Source organism: Sus scrofa, chromosome 14 (genome assembly GCF_054392235.1).
Source record: "Sus scrofa isolate SSC_HxYL_T2T_F1_AM1 chromosome 14, Sscrofa_HxYL_maternal_Yorkshire_Landrace_v2.0, whole genome shotgun sequence".
Lineage (NCBI taxonomy): Eukaryota > Metazoa > Chordata > Mammalia > Artiodactyla > Suidae > Sus > Sus scrofa.
The window spans coordinates 110774135-110793256 of NC_139396.1; the positions used below are offsets into that span (position 1 = coordinate 110774135).

Consider the following 19122-nt stretch of genomic DNA (forward strand, 5'->3'; position numbering starts at 1 on the left):
AGATTAAATAGCCTGACAAAATCCAGCCCCACCTGCACAGGTTCTGGCTGACTGGGTCTGGGGCCTGGCTACTTTTTGAAATTTCCCAGGGCTCTCTGTCCAGGGCTAGGAGTCACCCAGGTGATCCTTTAGAAGCTTCTCTAGCTGCAGGCTTTCAGGGGAACTAAAGAGGATGACAAGGAATATTTGCATATGAGGGAGCACCCATCTTGCAAGGGGCCTCCAGATGCCTTGTGGCCCACCTAGAGATACCGTAGTGATTCATGGAAACTGACTTATTTCCATCAGTTCATATACAATGGAAAACAAATGCTTAGAGAGGTCCAGTGACTCGGCCAGGACCAGGACCCAGTAGCGGCAGCACATTAGGAAGCTTGAGTTCTGCTGTCCACCGGCAGTTTTTCCAGGATCAAGCCACCAGCCACATGGGAGCTATGATGTCTCATGGCTGGGGGCAGCAGCCTGAGGCAGGGCCCCCAAAAGATATCTAGGTCTTAATCCCTGGAATCTGTGAATGTTAGTTTGTATGCAAAAGTAAGGTCTTTCCAGGTGCGATTAGGTTAAAGATCTTGGGATGGGGAATTTAATCTTGTATTATCTGGGTTGAATGCAAACACAAGTGCTTGTAAAAGGGCGGCAGGGAGAGATTTTATACACATGGAGGAGGTGATATGAAGACTGAGCAAAAAGAGATGTGAAGGTCTTGGCCTTGAAGACTGAAGTGATGTGGCCACCAGCCAAGAAATTTGGCAGCCACCAGAAGTTGGGACAGGCAAAGAATGAGTACTCTCCTTGAGCTTCCAGAAGGAGCAAGGCCTAGTGACATCTGAATTTCAGACTTCTGGCTTCCAGAACTGTGAGAGAATAAGCCTCTATTGCTTTACCAACCAAGTTTGTGGCAATTAGTTACAGCAACCATAGGAAACCTAGAGAGCAAAACTTCAAGGTTATAAAACTGCATTTGGAATGTCTATGTGACTAGTTCTAACCCACACTTTCCTGAGGTACTAACTCTGGGAGGCAGAGTTAAATCTGTGCATGGGGTTTAGAGCTTTCCACAGCATCCCTCAAATTTGAGTTCAGTTCCTCCTGTTGCTTGCCTGGACCTTTTAGAAAGCATCCCTCATAACCTGGAGCACTAGATATTGGCCTTTTCTGGGTCCACGTGTATGGAAGGTATGTGGTTCCAGGATACTCCTAGCTCCTGCAGTGAAGTTTAAAGAATGAGAGTTGCTGCCCTTTTTTCTTTACAGCAGGGTCCAGGCTCAGGGATGCCCTGGCCAGGCATGATATCCACTGTGACCCCCTGCTCACTGCAGCCTTCAACTTACCAGGAGCCCCCCTTATTGACCAAACACACATAGTGGATCCACCCACTAAGAGAAATTCGAATTTCATCCTTCAGAGCTCAGCTCAAACACTTCTTTTCTCTGAAAGCTTCCCTGACCTCCCAAACTAGGTCACTGGGTCGGGCAGGGTCCCAGCAGGAAACAGATGGTATATTTAAATTGGGTAATTTGATGAGGGTTCAATGAGGGGACTGCCTACAAAGTGTGGGCCAGGGTTAGGGGAAGCCGGGAGGGGCGGGGTGGTCCTCTGAGCCAGCAGGGTTAAATTATAGGGGGGATCTCTCTCTTGAACTGAGGTTCTCAGATGCGGCTGTGGGAGGACAAGAGCAGAGCCTTCTGTAGAGGATTTAGCCATCCAGGCATGCAGCAGGCAGGGAGCCAGGGGGACCAGCCCCCACTTCCCTCCTCTTTCCTCCACCTTCTCCATTGGATAAACCCAGCTGGAAGCCACAGGTTCTGCAGGAATGCAGTCTGCATACCTCATGTTTGGGCCTGTGCACCTGTGTGACTGTGTGATGAATGTCTGTCTTGCCCCCATCACCAGGGGTGTGAGTCCATGAAGAAGAAAATTTGCACATCTTGCTCACTATACAACACCTGGGGCATAACAGTTCTCACTAAATGTCTGCAGACTGACCAATGGATATGGCAGACAAGTGGGAGTTGGACCAGCCTGGAAGCATCATTAAAGAACCCAGTAAGTGACCCAGACCCCTACATCCCCCATTGCCCTGAATGAGAGGCTGCCCTCTGTCCTCTCTCATCTCCTCTGGGAACTTGGGAGGTCCCAGATGAGAGAAGTGGTAGAAGGGACCACTTCTACCTTGTCTCCAACTCCCATCATCATGGCATACCCACCCCAACAACCCTGCCTGGTGAGGGGCCATCCACAGGGCATGTTTCCCAAACCTGTGGCTGCTCTCTCAGATGTTTTGGTTCCCCCCAACACTGATTTCCCCTGTGTCTCCTGCTATGGGTTGAATGTCTCCCATTCATCCCCGCCTAAATCCCCAAGGTCACAAGGGCGGACCCCCTGCACGATCAGATCAGTGTTCTTATAAGGGGATAAAGAGACCAAATCTCTCTCTCTCTCCGCTGTGTGAGGCTTCAGTAAGAAGGCAGCTCTCTGTCAACCAGGAGTTTCTATGGTGAAAACCCAACCATGCTGGCATCCTGATCTTGAACTTCCATAACTCCAGAACTTCAAGAAATAAATGGCCATGGTATTTTGTTAAAGCAGCCTGAATTGACTCCCGGAACTGAAGTGACCCGCCCCTGACAGCCTCCTCCAGGACTCTTAGCTCCGCTGGGCATGACCCCTGGGGTCAGTCATAAAGTCCACCTCCCGTCCTATGTGTGTACCAGCCGAAAGGGTTGGTGTCCCTGCCTGGAATGTGAATGGTGAAATAAATGGTTCTGGCTTTCCACAGAGCAAAAGTTAGCCCTAGAGTGACAAGTCTGCAATTCAGAAAACAGACCCCTTCATCCTCAGAGGAAGCTGTGTGCCCTGACCCTTGAAAATGTCTTTTCAGGAGTTCCCATCGTGGCGCAGTGGTTAACGAATCCGACTAGGAACCATGAGGTTGCAGGTTCGGTCCCTGCCCTTGCTCAGTGGGTTAACGATCTGGTGTTGCTGTGGCTCTGGCGTAGGCCAGCAGCTACAGCTCTGATTCGACCCCTAGCCTGGGAACCTCCATATGCTGCAGAAGCAGAAGCGGCCCAAAGAAATAGCAAAAAAAAAAAAAAAAAGAAAAAGAAAATGTCTTTTCAGATGGAGATGGGCAGAGGCCCACCAAGTGATAAAAGGGGAGTAACGTCAGCTCACTCTGGGCCAGCCTTGAGCTGAGTGTTGGGGATGGGAAGGAGCAGCCCAAACGGGCTCACACGTGGTCACTAAAGGCCATGCTCACTGCACACTGGGATGGGGGTGAGGGCTTTGTGTGGGAGTGGGACAGAGGGGTAACCTGGGGAAAGTGGGCACTTGAGCTGGACCTCAGGAGGACCAGAATTTCATCCTTCCCAGCTTAGGGAAGATTTCTGCAGAGGCCCTGAGGAGAAGCTGTGCCTGCTTAGACCAGCAGGTAGGCTCCTTACATGGGCAGACTCAAGGGCATGGTGACATTGGAGCCCCAGGTCGAGGTAGATCCTTGGCATTCTTCTGTTGTCTTCAGCCTCCTCACCATAAGTAATAGCTTTAAAGTCTAACACAGATACCTTCAACCCCGGCTGCCCACTGAAGTCACGTAGGAAACTTGAGAAAAAGATGCTGATCATGAGACCTCTCCTCCAAAGATAAATATTGACTAGGCGGGGTGAGGCTGGGGGATTGGGCAATTTTAAAACCACCTCAGGGATGGAAATCCTATAAAACTGGATTGTGATGATCTTTGTACAACTACTAATGTAATAAATTCATTGAGTAATAAAAACAACAACAATAAACACCTCAGTTATTTGGGTAGAGAGCTGGGATTGAGAACCACTAATCTGAGGAAGGTCTAGAAAGGGATGTGAACTCTTCATCATGTGTCCCAGCCTATTAGGTGCCAAACACTATCCCAAAATCCATCCCCCTGACCTTGGCAATCAAGGCACCATCTCGCAGATCTTATTTTTGTGTTCTTCAAACCAACAGTTTTCTGCAGGACTGCATGCTCCTGGGCTCAAGGAGGAACAAAGGCTGAGCATTGGCTTCCCTTTCTCCCCTTGGAATATCCGCTTGTTCAGGGTTGCTCAGCTGGGCTTTGGAGGGAAGCTCTGCACCATTAAGGGCTTCAGAAAAAATCGCTATGAGATATTAAATGTTATCACTTTCAAATTGCCATGATTAAACATACAAAACTTGGAATAATTTAATTTAGTTATTTTCAAATTTTTAAATTGGAATGATTTTAAAAGCCACTTGAAAGATCATCTGAAGGCGTGTAGACACAGTGTGATGCAGATATGCATGCTGGAAACCACCGACTTCAGCAAGACGGAAAGGAGGCTATGCCGCCTAATGAAAATCAATAAAGAAGAGAGTTGATGACAGGGAGATTATGGATAATGTTGGACCAAAGACCTAGAAAGCCCATATATAATGTATCATCTCTACTGCATAAGATACAAAGAAATAGGCCACAATTTCTAATATTTTCAAGTATTGGAGACTTTCAAACATACAGTTAATGGTATTACAGTAAGAATTACTATTTTATTTTCCATGTATTTTAGTATTTCCTAAATTATCCAATAGGCACATATTATTTTCGCAATCAGAAAAGAAATTCTAACAAAAAGGTCAATGAAGTAGCAAGTTATTTTTCTCACTGGAGGTAGGTTTTCTACATTTGTTAAATAAGATGGGATATTTGGTTACATTGTAATTTCAGATAAATGACAAATTTTTAGCATTAGTACATCCCAAATATTGCATGGGCCATACTTAAACTAAAAAAATATTCATTACTTATCTGAACTCAAATTGAACTATTCATCCTTTTAACTGGAAGCTCTACCTGGAGGAGAAGGTGAGCAGGCCAGGCTAGGTGGGGGCATTTCCAGCAGGGGCCCCAGAGGACTCCCAGAATACCCAGGCAGTGTCAGCCTCTTTGCCAGAGCCCTTGGAGGGCAAATCCATGCAACAATACTCGCCCCCTCATCCATCAATAGTTTCCTTACTTCCTAGAATACAGTTGCTTCCTTGTATACATCTATTTCAGGCAAAGAGCAACAATAATGTTTATTTGCATTGTATCTTTAAATTCTTGATAGGCATCATAGCCTTAATCATGCTTATGGATTTATATCTCTTGATAGGTCACCCAGTAAGTGTCAGCTTCTTAGCACACCTTCTCTAATTGCATTTTATGGGTGAGGAAGCTGATGCTCAGAGAGAGGGGCAGAAGCTTGCTCAAGGTTACACAGCTGGAGGACGGTGGATCTCACTGCCTCAGGTCTGCACAAGGAAGCATTTCTCTGCATTGTGCTACATCACTTCATCATTTTATAGCTTACCCTCTGAAGCAATGTTGTAAGGCAACTCCTGGGATGGGAAAGCTAAGGCCCCTGGAGTCCCTTCCCCATCCCAGCATGGTTTGAATTTATCAGTCCTTCTTTCTCTCCTCTTCCCTCCCTCTCTCCCTTCCCCCCTTCCTTTTCTCTCTCTTCTTCTCCACCTCTCCCTTTCTCTCCTCCTCCCTCCATTCTGCCCTCTTCCCCCAACCAGGTATATATATGAAAGCATTTGGAATCTTCTAGCTGTGCTGGGTTCCTTTCACATGCTCTGAGATCTCAGGCTAGTTACCAGAGCTCCCTGAACTTCAGGGTTCTCACCTGCAGAACAGGAAGAACAATCCAACTCATGAGCTTGGCGCTCAGTGAAGAAACTGTCCCTACTAGGTTTCTGGTGTTCCTAGGTAGCTCTCAGGTAGGTTGCATTGAATGTTTCTTCAAAATTCTTCCAAAGCATCTTTCCCCTCCATTCCATGGCTTAAACTGCTGATTAATGACTCACATTAAATCAAACAAAGCTGTGCATTGTTTCTTTGAATTTCTGTCTTGATTTCCTACCCATCTTACTTTGCCAGAAAGAACCGAAATAAAGATGTTAAAGGAAAACTCCTACCTATATCCAATTGTCCTTATTTCTTGATGAGATCCTGAAACTGAGAAGTCTTGCTATGAAAAAAAAAATCACTTCTCATTTTCCTTATCCTCTCAGCTCCTTCAAGGTCTTTCACTAAACCAGGTCCTGAAACTTTCTTGGAAATCCAGAAAATTAAGTGAAACAAGAGCACTGTAGAAACCGAAGAATATATTAAACAGTCTGGCACAAATTAATGAAAACCTCTTTGCTTGTAAAAGAAAAATAAAGATTCAGTTCATTCAAACAAGGAGAGCTCTGTAGAAGAAGCATACATTTTCCATTTGACTTCAACACCTCCAAATGTCCTGAGCAGAGAGCGAGAGGCCCGCACACACATGCCATCTACACGTGTGGGGTGAGGAAGACAGATGCCCAGCATGGGGCTGACTCCTCAGCAATGGTGACAGATGGAGATGGAGGAAACAGGCATTGAGAGGTCCAACGACTGTCCCAGAGTCACTCAGTCAGTGAGTCATGATGCTGGACTCCACCCCAGGTGCTGAGCTTTCCATCACATTTCTGCCTATGAAGTCTAACGAAGGATGCCCCCTTCCAAGGTCAGAACTGACCATGTTAACCTGCAGGTGACCATGGATCCGCCTTTGGGGCTGCCCCTCATCGCTGTGGGGAAGCTCCTGAAGATTCATAGTTCATAGTCATTCTCGGGCCCCCTCTCCATTCCTACCTGCCTCTCTCAGGACCAATTATCAATCTTTCCAGCTTCAGGCTAAGGAAGAATGCAAAGATCATAGATCTCAACCAAAATAAACTGTGCAAATGCCTCACATGACCTTGGTGACCTGGCACATGTTATTGACCTCTGGTACTCAGTGTCTTCGTCTACAAAGTGGGTAGATTAATTGTCACTCCCAGGGCTGTTGGAAAGATTAACTACACTCTGAGGATGCTGAATAACTCTTCCTGTCTCATTGTAGACTCCACCTCCATCTCTTCCCAGCCTCAAAATGTTCCAGATAAAGAGCCCTGAATGACAGGGGAAAGGAGCAAAGGAAGAAAGTTGGTGTGAAGAGGCCAACAGCATCCATTTCTAGGCCCAAAGTAATGCATCTGAAGTCCTAAGCATCAGCCTTGAGTGAGAATATGGGTAGGGTAAAGTGACATGCAGAGATCTCTGGTCTCTCCCTGGGGTCAAGGAGAGGTGCAAGTTAGGACACACAGAGAGGCTCTTCTCACAATCAGGGATCAGCTCCATCAACCAGGTGAGTGCTTCCTTGTACTCAAGAACCCAACAGGAAGCTCTTGGAAAAGTGAAATCCTGGTGATACCTAGGGCTAGGGGTGCATCCAGTTCAGGTGATAGACACCCAAAGCTCTGGGCAGAATGGCAGAAGAGCTTCAGAGTATTCCCAGGCCCCAGCCAGAAGGAAAGGCCCATGCCAGGCACCCTATGCCCATGTTCCTGCTGCTGGCCTGGCTCCCCATCCAGCCCGAAGCTCTATGCCAAGGACTGAAGTCACAGCCACCTTCTCTTCCAAGGCCTGCTCTGTGACTGTGCCAGGAGTTGGGCATTAGCTCCCTTTCACTTGTTTGGAGAGGATGAATTCTGCCAGGGTCATGCTAACCATCAGTAAGAGATTATTTTTGGACACAGAAAACTCTTTAGCAGCAGGCATTAGAGGTTACACTGCGACTGTGGGAGTGAGACGCTTGGATCCTCCAAGCAGACCTGCCAAGGGGAGGTTGTCATTGAATGGCGCTCTGGGGATGGCGTTTACAGGCTCACCTTTGGAGTCTGCTGCGGCGAGCGTGCCCATGCTCCAGCCAGGATGGGGCCGGCTCTGCTAGGGCTGGCCTCGCCCTCATTTATGTTGGGATGGTGTTCAGGGGCGGACCGATCGGAGGAAATGGAGCAAGACCCAGAAACCCTACTGCCTCAGAGCACCTGGCCCTGAACATTTCAATCAGCTCTTTTTTAACCCTTTGCTGCCAAGCTCTGACTGGCCTCTGGACCCCGGGGGCTAGTTCCTGCATGCTCTGTGTGCTTCCATCTAAAACAGGAGGGCCATAGTTATAAGCTTTCACAGCTGCTCTGAGACCAGTTGCATGCCTTGGTTCTACCCTGCAGGCATCATGTGAGGCCGGCTCAAGGGGGACGCTGATGGTCAAGAAGACCCTGTAGAAGCTTCCTTGCAAGCTGAAGAGCAGGCCTTTGTTCTATCCAGCCTCCAAGAAGTTTTAAAGTTTGAGGGGCCCTTAGAGACAATCTAAGCCAGTGACTAACTTTTTTGACCTGATCCACCGTAAGAATTACATTATCTATCTATACTGGTTTGCTAAGGCTACCACAACAAAATACCAGACAGGAGGCTTTATTCAGAGAAATGTATTCCTCCCAGTCCTGGAGGCTAAAGAAGTCCAAGGTTAAAGTGTCAGCTAACTGGCTAAAGAAGTCCAGGTTAAAGTCTCAGGTTTGGTTTCTCTGAGGCCTCTCTCCTTGGCCTGTGGATGATGGCCTCCTTGCTGTGTCTCACGTGACCTTCCCTCTGTGCATGTGTGGCCCTGCAGCCTCTTTTTGAGTCCAAGTTTCCTCTTCTTATAGATGCCAGCAAGGTTGGATTAGGGCCCATCCTAATGGCCTCATTTAACTTAATCACCTCTTTAAAAGTCCTAGATCCAAAATACAGTCACATTCTGAAGTACTAGCTCTTTGAGCTTCAACATGCTAATTTGGGGGGACACAATTTAGTCCATAACAGTGTAAAAACTCAGTACATAGAAATAACTGAAATACAAGAATCAATACTTAGCATGGGTGAGGTGATCTGATAAAGTTAATTTAAAAGTAGAATTCTACGCTGTTAAAAAAAAATGCTGCGAGTTTCCACTGTGGTGCATTGGGTAAGGTTCTGGCATTGCCACAGCTGTGGTGTGGGCTGCAACTATGGCTTGGACTTGATCCCTGGCCGTGAACTTCCATATGCCACGCATGTGGAAAAAAATTAATGCTGGTTATGATGCACCAAGTTGATTTCACAATCCACTTAGGGTTGTAACCTGCAGTTTTTTCAAACTGTGATTAGAACCGAACACTGTAAGGACTTATTTCAATGCTAATCTAAAGAGATAAGCAAACACTGATCAGGGCCAAAGGCCTTATGTTAAAGGAGATGAGACCATGGGTGGGCTCCAGCAGGCTTGGCCAGGGAATGTCCATTATACCAGTGGTCTAGGACTGAGAACCTGGGGATTTGGGCTTCTTCCAGAAAGAAGATAGGGGACCAACTGTATTCCTATTCAAAAAGCAAGGGCAGGACTGGAGGAGAAGGATCTCCCAAAAAGGTCAGTGTCTGGACAGATACCAGGGTAGAGACAAACCAGGGACCAGTGGCTGGAGAGCCTTCTGAATAAGGTCACAATTGCCTCTGCTGGTGGTGGGTGGCCTGGGCGTCCGCCCTCCATGCTGTGGGCTAGAGCATGTGTTGTCCTCAAGACCACCTCACCTTCTTAGCCTTTTTCTAAATAACAAGAAGGAGTTCTGGACGAGCCCAGCGTGACAGGACATCTCATAACCGAGCAGTGCCCTGACATGTCACACTGAAATGCTTGGGGTCGGGGAGTTGTTGAGGGGAGAAGGCTGAGGATTCTGGAAAATCCTCAAAGTATGTCAACCTGCATAGAAAACCATTCCTAAAATTCTGAAATGATCATTATAGTGCTTTGCCAATTACCTTCCTAAAACACCAATATAATCACTTGTGTCTGTACATATTCATTATTTCTTGATAGAATATATAGCTATGCCTTTGGAAAAGAATGAAAATTCCTTTCCATGGTATTTGGGATCAAGAAGTCCTCAGTCTCTTCCTCCAACTTAAATCTTCCCAGCTTTCTCATTTGTGGTTTATAACTGCCCCCTCATCATGCATGTGTATGTCTAACCTTATTGTAACATGCCAGATAAATGATGTCCTAGTTTTTAATAACAAAAATAATTGCAAATAATTGCATATATAAAAAGAGTAGAAGTTTCTTTTTAATAATAAAATATTGCAAAAGTAATTGGTAACATAAAAAGAATGCAAAAAGAGTATGGGTATATTTGAAATAAGAAAAACAGAATCTACCACTCAGCTTAAGAAACAGACATTTACAAATTCATTAGAAACCCCCTGTGTGCCCCTCCCTAATTGCATTTCACCTCCTCCCTCCAAGTAGTGTCATCTTGAAAATTGCCTTAATTATCTTGTCCTTTTCTGTGTAGTTTTCAGTATAGTAATTTTTAAAAAATATACATTATATAATTGCATATTACTGGCATTTAGAAATGCAATTGACTCTTGTGTATTGAGTTTTTAATCCAACAAAGGTAACAAATTCTTCTATTAATTCAAAAAGTATTTCTTGGAGTTTTCTTGTGCACTGCAGTGGGTTAAGGATCCAGCGTTGTCACTGCAGTGGCTTGTGTTGCTACTGTGGCATGGGTTCTATTCTTGGCATGGGGTCTATTCCCAGGGATATATGTATTCTTTGGGGGTTTCTATGCAGAGAATCTTAACATCTGCAAATAATGACAGTTTTGTTTGTTGCTTTCCAATCTCTTTAACCTTCCTTTCTTTTTTCTCCTTTTGGTAGAAGAAACTGTACTGGCTAAGCCCTTTCTTTAGTATTACTGAATAGGAAAGGTGAAAGCAGACATGCTTATCATTTTTCTAATCTTTTTTTTTTTTTTTTTTTTTTGTCTTTTTGCTATTTCTTGGGCCGCTCCCACGGCATATGGAGGTTCCCAGGCTAGGGGTCGAATCGGAGCTGTAGTCACCGGCCTACGCCAGAGCCACAGCAACGCGGGATCCGAGCCGCGTCTGCAACCTACACCACAGCTCACGGCAACGCCGGATCGTTAACCCACTGAGCAAGGGCAGGGACCGAACCCGCAACCTCATGGTTCCTAGTCAGATTCGTTAACCACTGCGCCACGACGGGAACTCCTCATTTTTCTAATCTTAAAGAAAATGCCTTCATCATCTTCACATATCATTTGATATAGGTTTTGTTAGATGTCTGTTATCAAGTTAAGAATATTCTCATTCTTTGTCACAAGTTTTGCTTTTAGCTGTTTATTTTTTGTCTTATTTTAAAATAATGAATGAATGTTGAATCTTTTGAATATTATCTTTGCAACTGTAAGCATGAGTACTTGGTCTTGCTTATAATTTGCTGATATGGTGAATTACTTTAAATGATTTTAAAAATTGAATCCATGCTTATATTCCTGGGATAATCTCAAAGTGGTCATGATGTATAATTCTTTACATATTTTGCTTTAACATATATTAAGTTCTTTATAGTATTTTGTTTAGAATTTTCTATTTACAAGGGAAATTGAGCTGTAGCTTTATTTTCTTGCAGTTCCTTGTTTTAGTATTAAGCAAAAATACAGCCTCATAAAATGAGAAAATATGTGCTTTCACTTTCTCAGTTCTTTGGAAGAATGTATGTGAGGTAGAATTATCTGGTTTTTGATGTTTGATAGAAATCAGCCCTAAGGCCATTAGGGTCTGGTATTTCCTTATGAAAGAATTCTAGCAACTAGTGAGGTTTTCCATGTTAATCTTGAAATAATTTTAATACATTGTATTTTTATAGATATGAATCTACCTCATTGTTTACGTGAAATTATTCTTAATAATTATTCTTAATATTTCTCGCTCTCTTTCTTTCTTTTTCTGGCCACACCTGCTGGCTTGTGGAAGTTTCCAGACTAGGGACTGAACCTGCACCTCAACAGCTACCTGAGCCACTTGCAGTGACAATGCTGGATACTTAAACTGCTGAGCCACAAGGAGCTCCATTAGTATTTCTCTGTTAGTTTAATTTCTGCAATGTTTAGTTATATTCCTTTCCATTCGCAATTTTGTCTTTACCTCTTTTTCTTGATTAAACTTGCCCAATGAATGATACAGAAACAAACATAAAGAGGATAGGCAACATTTAAATTTAGATTTAGAATTTGCAGTAATTGATTTAAATTTTACCTACTCACTGTATGTTTGTTTTTATGTCACTCATTCTGTTCTCACATTTGTTTTCTCCCTTCCATATTCTTTGCCATTATTTTTCTAATTTTGTATTTGGGATGCTGAAGTCATTTTTTTTTTCACCTCTGGCATATGGAAGTTCCCAGGCTAGGGGCTGAATCAGAGCTGCAACTGCTGGTCTACACCACAGCCACAGCAGTGCCAGATCCAAGCCATGTCTTCGACCTACACCACAGCTCACAGCAATGCTGCATCCCCAACCCACTGAGCGAGGCCAGGGATCTAACTGGTATCCTCATGGATACTAGTCAGATTAGCTTCCTCTGCGCTGCAATGTAAACTCCTGAAGTATTTTATTTTTAGCCTTCTTTTTTACCTTAAGTATTCCAGGCTATAAGTTCCCCGCTATGTACCACGAAGGTAATGCATAGTATTTTTATTATATTCATTTACAAATACTTTCTGATTTTTCTTTTTCTTTTTTGTCCCCTGAATTATTTAGCAATATCTTTATCATATTTTAAAACTCATATTAAGTTATCTTTTTTGTTATTTCTTTCTTTTTTTTTTTTTTTGGCTTTTGTCTTTTTTTTTTGTTGTTGTTGTTGTTGTTGCTATTTCTTGGGCCGCTCCCGCGGCATATGGAGGTTCCCAGGCTAGGGGTCGAATCGGAGCCGTGGCCACCGGCCTACACCAGAGCCACAGCAATGGGGGATCCGAGCCACGTCTGTGACCTACACCACAGCTCACGGCAACGCCAGATCCTTAACCCACTGAGCAAGGGCAGGGACCAAACCCGCAACCTCATGGTTCCTAGTCGGATTCGTTAACCACTGCGCCACGACAGGAACTCCCCTTGTTATTTATTTCTAACAATTATGTTGTGAGCTGAATATGTGGTCCATGTGACACAATATTTTTGAAATTTATTGAGGTTAGCTTTATTATCAGTATGTTCAGATTTTATAAATGCTTCCTATGTGAGAAAACTGTCTATTCCTTGTTTACTCGGTATGATAGCTGCTTGTTGTATCCATTACTTAAAGATGTTTTTAGTAAGGTGGATTATTATTTAATAACAACCTTTAATATGGTGGATTAGTCATTTTCTCCGTGTTGTAATGGCAGTTCTTGCTTTATATATTTTTGAGGTCACTCTTAGTAATATGTAGTTTGGAATTTTCTTTTTGGGTTACCTTCATTCTTACTACACAATTTCCATTTGCCTCATTCTTTTTTTCTTTTTTATCTTCTCCTTTTGTGCCTTAATTTGGATGAAATGCCTTAAAACCCAATTCCATTGTTTTCCTTCTACTTGTTTTAAGGGTATACATTCCACGTCTGCTCTACTAAAGGTTATCTTAGCTATTTCAAAGCACATATTTAAGAATGTCTAAAGTTTATTAGTATCTTTATTGTCACTGCAAAAGCTATTCCTAATACTCTTTTTTTCTAGGTTTTTTACTTTCTAGAAGCAGGTTTTTCATGAAACATGAGCCTCTTTTTGTTTTTAAACTTTTGTATTCTTCGTTTAATTTAGTATTTATTCTAACAAATTTAGGATTTCTTCTAACAAATCATAACAAATTTAGTATTCCAGCTCAGCATTACATTTGAAAAGATGTTTCTTATATTGTATCTATTGTTTTCTTTATCTTGCTGAGGAGATTCAGTCAGGGGATCTAAATGACAGCACTGCTATGGCAGGAACTAAGATTGTGAAACTTGAAAAAAGATCTCTGGGTCCCCAAATATCTCCAGGCAGGCATCTGGCTGAGAAAGCTACTCAGCTGCAAACATGGCCATATCTTAGAGAAAAGGAAGACCCTCAAAGAGAGTGGATCCAAGCTTTCAGAAACAGTGAACGAGGAGCCACTTCCAGGAAAATGAGCCAGCCTCTAATCAGAGATGACCCTGACCCCACAGCAGGGGTCTGTAAGAGCCTGGCTAGATGGCAGTAGCTGTGATGTGGCTCCATTTCAGTTCCATCCCCTTTTGGTGGGAGTGTCCCCCACAGTTATCCTGCTTCTGCCTCAACATTGTATCCTAGGGTGGGGATGGAGGGCAACCAGTCTTTTTAGTTTGCAAATTCCTAGACATGACTTTGATGATAAAATCCTTAATTCTGAGGAGCCTGGTCCTATAATGATATGGCTTTTGTAGATAGGGGTGGGACTTTTGGCCAGATGCCCCTGCTCAGGAATGCCCATGACTGCAGCCTGCTCCCTGGAGTATCACCAGAGATGTCTCAGGGGCTCCTGGAACCACTCCTAGTATGTTTTACATCAAAGGGCAATCTACAGATTCAATGCAATCCCTATCAAATTACCAATGATATTCTTTATAGTATTCTTCATACTAAGTGAAGTAAGTCAGAAAGAGAAAGTCATACACCATATGATATCATTTATATGTGGAGTCTAAAATAAGGCACAAATGATCTGTCTACAAATAGAAAATATCATGGACATGTAGGACAGACTTATGTTTGCCAGGGGGGAAGGGGAGAGAGTGGATGGATTGGAAGTCTGGGGTTCATAGATGAAAACTCTTGCATTTGGAGTGGACAGGCAATGAGATCCTGCTGTAGAGCACAGGAAACTATATATCTAATCACTTGTGATGGAACATGATGGAGGATAATGTGAGAAAATGAATGTATACATATGTATGACTGGGTCACTTTGCTTTATAGCAGAAATTGACAGAACATTGTAAATCAATCATAATAATTTTTTTTTTTTAAAAAAAAGGGTGATGGGGACATCGCTGGAAAAAGAAGCCCATCTTGGGGATTTCCTTTTCTTAAAGTTAAATGAAATAAACAAAATACTCATGGTCCTGTATCCTTTTAATAACTGAACAAAATATTTTTGAGTGGTTACCAAAATCAAGTAACATGTCTACTTAATTTTAAATACCATCCCCCTCTTCATATAAACCATCAGAGCAGGCATTTATGAAAACTAATACTGGTTAAAATAAAATTCAGTGTGGGTTAGGAGGATGGAAATGATATGAATGTGCACTTCAGGTTTTCATGCATTTGCCAAGGGCTCTGAAAGGTGTTTCTGAGGTTATAAGCAGCCCACAGGAGGAGGGAATGTGATCAGGCAACATGATTTACAATGTCTTTAATATAAATAAACCACGGCAGCTCCCCAGGAGGCACACTCAGTTCATGCTGCTGAGACTTGAGACCTCACATCCCTTTGGCTTCCAACCAAGCAGTCACTGTGTAGGACAGGGGACAGTGTCCTTTACCAACATCCTCCCAGGGTCGGTGACTAGGAGTTTCCCTGGCTGTCCCTGGGTTTGCTTTACATGTGCCTGTGCTCTAACCATGAATTGTGGTTGTGTGAAAAGAGCTCCAGAGGTAGGGGCACAAAGAATTTGTTTCACGCTGCTCTGGCTTAATCCTTCATCCCATCTTCAAGGAATAATATTTGTCTCAATTTAAGTTTAGTCATGAATTGATGATGTAGTCAAACTTTTACTCTCTGAAACCTGGAGTGAAGATGGCCTTCACTGCCTTTTCATGGAAGAGTAGTACGTATAAATGCTGCGGCCAGACTGAAACCCAGATGTCATCGTCCAGAGAGCTGAACTGTTGTTTGACTTTGACACTTGCCTGAAGAGCAAGTCACCCACCTGCCTCTCCCTGTTGAGTTTCAGCCTGCGCCCATCAGGGTGTTCTCTTCTCCCCACACCATGCAGGGAGCTTCCTGAGCGTGAGAGCCACGCCTGGACTCTTTACCACCTGTGTTGGTTTCTCAGGGCTGCCATAACCAAGCATCACAGACTGAGTGGTGTAAACAACAAAAAATGTATCATCTCACAGTTCTGGACATTAGAAGTCTGAAATCCAGGTGTGGACAGGGTGGGTTCCAGGGCTCTCCCCTTGGCTTGTAGATGACTGCCATCTTCACATGGCATTTTCCCTGTGTGTGTCTCTGAAGTCATGCTGGATTAGGGCCCATTCTAATGACCTTACCCTAACTTGATGATTTCTGTTAGCACTTATCCAGATAAGGTCATATTCTGAGGTCCCTGGAGCTAGGACTTCAACAAATGAATTTTTGGGGGGAGGGGGGAAAACTCAACCCATAACACCTTTGCATCTCCTAACAATATCAGGCACAAAAGCAAGCTAGAAGAATATTTGGAGAATTAAAGAATGAAGACTTGAACTGGGATTTACTTTATCAATAGAGTGTGTTCAAGGCTCAAGATTTTTACATATAGCAATAATTCTAGGCTGGAAAATCTAAACTAGGTGTTACTAAATGCTCATGTTAGTCATAAAACCCTTCATAAAGCTTAGCAAAGGATGTCTCACTTTAAGTTATGTGACTTCCTGATGAACATGCCAAGATAAACCAGTTATAAAAAGTACCTCTAAGTGAATGAATGAATTGAACCTACATAGGGTTCAATCCAAACATTGTTAAATGAGAGGAAACCTTCCCAAAGTGATGGCTTGGGCTTCACAGGACTAGTCTTGATCTGACACTGAGGAGATGCCTGCTTAGCTATCTGGCCTCGTGGCTTTGAAAGGAGCACAGCTGCTCTGACCAACACTCAGTTCTCTGCCCTCTGTACCACGGAGTCAGGGAGGCTGGTGGTGGGGAGGCCGACTTTATTTCCCTTCTCTCCCTCCAGAAATGGATGTGTTTATTTTTTCTGATGAAACTGGTAATGGGTTGTAAAGAAGGTGTCTAACCATTCTGAAAGTTCAAAAGAAAATTTTCCTCCAAACTTCTAAAAGTCTGTGACTGCAACTATCACAATTAAGTATATATAATTCCAAATACTGTCAAACCACACATTTACAGTTAATATATATGTTCATGCAAATGGATCCTACAAAACACACTGTTTCATAACTTGAATTTTGAACTTAGTAAAGCATGGCCATGAACTCACACAGAGCTACAGCAGCATGGTTTCAGTGCAGGATATGGCTCTCCCTACCACCCTAGCTTTTTGCTGAAGACATGCAACACTTCTAATTTTGTGCTACTATAAATATCATTTAATAAAATCCCCATATGTACACATTTGTATGATTGTTGGATTATTTCCAAATAGTAAACACCCTGAAGTAGAATTTCCTTCTCAAAGTAAATGTGTTTTATCTTAAGGATTTTTTATAATATCCTTTGAAAATATTGGGTCCATCTTCACTTCACCAATAATGCCTGATACTGTGGTTACTCACATCTTAGACCACATTGGACATTATTCTTTTAAAATGTTGCCAATGTGATGGACAAGACTTGTAACTCACAAATAACAAAACCCACTCAAGTGTAGCATCTAAACATACTACAGTTTTGTTTTGTTTTTTTTTTTCTTGTGTACAGGGTCCTGGGTCAGAGGTTTGGTCTGTCAGGACCAAGACTCCTGAAGTTTGTGTGGCCTTTGCTAATTGAAAACAGACAATCCTGTTTTCTGAGAGGGAGGAGGAAGATGGAGCAAGAAAGAAATGCAGCACGTAGAGAGCAGCAAAGAAAAAATTTCCAGAGCCTGCTTTTGCCTCATTGGCCATTTAGAACAATTCTTTTTCCCAGCATCGCCAGAGCCGAAGGTGATTATGTGACCTCGTGACTGTAGCAGTTATTGTTATCTCCCTGTCTACTGCCCTTTCTTAATTTCTTTCTTAATAATAATCCTCTGATTTTTGCTTAGTCTAGTTTTTTTTCCCCCCCGATGGACTTTTAGGGCCTTTAGGGGAGGCCCATGAATTACCTTATTTTACCCCGCCCCCCACCTAGACTTGAGCACACAGAGACTTCACAGTTCTTGGAATTTGGTTGGCTGCCAGTCAAGAACTTAGTAAAAATATAAATACTACTTCTTGAATACTTACCATATGCCAAACACTTTTCCAAATGCTTTACATATATTAACACATTTTATCCCATAACTGCCTTATGAAGTAGATATTATTATGATACCCATTTAACTGATGAGGAAATGGAAGTGCAGAGTGGTCAAGTAACTTTCCCAAAGCCACGTAGTCAGAAAATTAGAAGCGAGGAGCTGGGAGTTGAAGGCAGGCAGGTTGCTTTCTGGCCTTGTACTCTACTGAACCGTATCAGTGAGGCACAAGTGACTTTCACCATCAAATCTTAATTACGTGATGAGAGGTGTTAAAAAGCAAACAAAATATACAACTATTTTGAGCCTATACTTTAAAGGGGAGGGGACAGCTGTTTGAAGTGGGGAGCAAAGGAAAAGACTGTACATGCCTCATTTCTCATCAGTTCAGTCAGGTTAAAAACATAACCATCTTCTTCCTCATTCATTCTGTGTTTGTGGAAACTTCACAGTGATCAAAGCTGTCTTGGGGCAAAGGGGGAGGCTTGCTGTAAACTGAACTTCTGTGAGGAGCCCTGTTTCCCCTCCAGCCCAGGACTGTCGATGGAGACAGAGGAGGGTTGTTTGATTCTCTTTTGTAGAAATACTTTGGGCAATCGCCGTAGCCTGGCCTGGGGAGAAGACAGAAACCCAAAGGACCCAGGTTCAAGCTCCCTGGAGCCGGTGGGACCTCAGTTTCTACACCTATTAAATAAAGCTAGTTTTCATTCTTCAGCAGGGACTTCTTTATAAAATCAATGAGTTCTGTGTAACCCCAGATGTACTGTGTTTGCAGACACAATGAGGTTGGCTTTTTCGCACAAAAGAGAAACCTTTGGTGTTTGCACAGTGCCAAAGGGGCAACTCCAGAAGCTAAGTTTAACTTCATTTCACTATTTAGAGCCTTCTCCGTCCCCAAAATTTCGTGTCAGATCTTTCTCACTTGACTATTAAGGAGATGCATTTGGGACCTCAGAGGGAACTTTAAAAATGTGTATAATGTTCCAATAATCCTTGGAAATTTATACCCCCAGGAGATCTGACCGTGGCTTTCCCTTCTATCTATCTCACAGGAACTGTTCCCCGCTCCTCTAGTTTCTTTCCTATTAGAAACTCACACGTCCTCTTGCTCCTAAAGTATAACTCAGAGTAGGCTAAATTTTGCTGCAGTAAAATATCACCTAAACAAAATCAATCGATTTCTTGCTCTCATGAAGTGCACTGAAGATCTGGGTGACTTTCCAGGGCAGCTCTCAGCCTATTTAGGAATTCACATGGTTCCCTTC

The 19122-nt window shown here is 43.2% G+C and overlaps 1 long non-coding RNA gene across 1 annotated transcript in view; it reads left to right on the top strand.

Moving 5' to 3' along the window:
• Positions 1–10013, top strand: part of LOC146396934 (uncharacterized) — a 54440-nt gene extending 44427 nt beyond the window's left edge. Inside the window, exons 5-7 of the long non-coding RNA XR_014827494.1 lie at positions 1894–2046; positions 5560–5760; positions 6055–10013. This is a non-coding gene — a long non-coding RNA (uncharacterized LOC146396934). The remainder of the gene's footprint in view (positions 1–1893; positions 2047–5559; positions 5761–6054) is intronic.
• Positions 10014–19122: the final 9109 nt, after the last annotated feature.